This window comes from Seriola lalandi, unplaced genomic scaffold, assembly GCF_002814215.2.
Source record: "Seriola lalandi dorsalis isolate HSWRI2012SDOR001 ecotype SW California unplaced genomic scaffold, Sedor1 jcf7180001956405, whole genome shotgun sequence".
NCBI lineage: Eukaryota > Metazoa > Chordata > Actinopteri > Carangiformes > Carangidae > Seriola > Seriola lalandi.
The window spans coordinates 1-549 of record NW_019427074.1 but is presented as its reverse complement, the minus strand read 5'-3'; the positions used below and the strand labels follow the sequence as shown (position 1 = coordinate 549).

The 549-nt window shown below is 44.4% G+C and overlaps 1 non-coding gene across 1 annotated transcript; it reads left to right on the top strand.

Moving 5' to 3' along the window:
• The first annotated feature begins 152 nt into the window (after positions 1–152).
• On the top strand, positions 153–226 carry trnai-aau (transfer RNA isoleucine (anticodon AAU)). Its single transcript has one exon. It is a non-coding gene; the product is annotated as a tRNA-Ile (tRNA).
• Positions 227–549: the final 323 nt, after the last annotated feature.

The window sequence follows — 549 nt, the reverse complement described above, 5'->3', positions numbered from 1 at the left end:
CTTTGCTGCCTGTGTTTGTTTCCACTGAACCAATCGACCGTCACCTTGTTTTACCTTTTACCTGAATTAGCAGGTGACCGACCGCACATGCAGACAGGACGTAACATGGTTTTCTACCGGCCTGGTTACAACAAGTGAGCATCTTCTCTCATGGCCGGTTAGCTCAGTTGGTTAGAGCGTGGTGCTAATAACGCCAAGGTCGCGGGTTCGATCCCCGTACGGGCCACGTTCCTTTTCAGCCACTGATCAGAGACTAACTCCTTCAGTTCAGAGAGATTTGCAGCAAAGCAAGAAACTCATCAAATATGAAACTGAAGCCTCAGAGCTCTGCAGAAGAAATCATCTCTGAAGATCTGTGAGCGAAGTTGTTCTGATGTTTGTCCAGATTGTTTTAGAACTACACGACAGAATAATCCAATCAGCAGAAACATGATTCATTTTTCATACTTTAAGACTTCGAAGAAGAATTCAGAATCTAAGATTAAGAACAGACATTTAAAAAGTCCCAAAGTCCCGACTCTGTAGAGGAGGCCATCTTTCCCTCAAGCA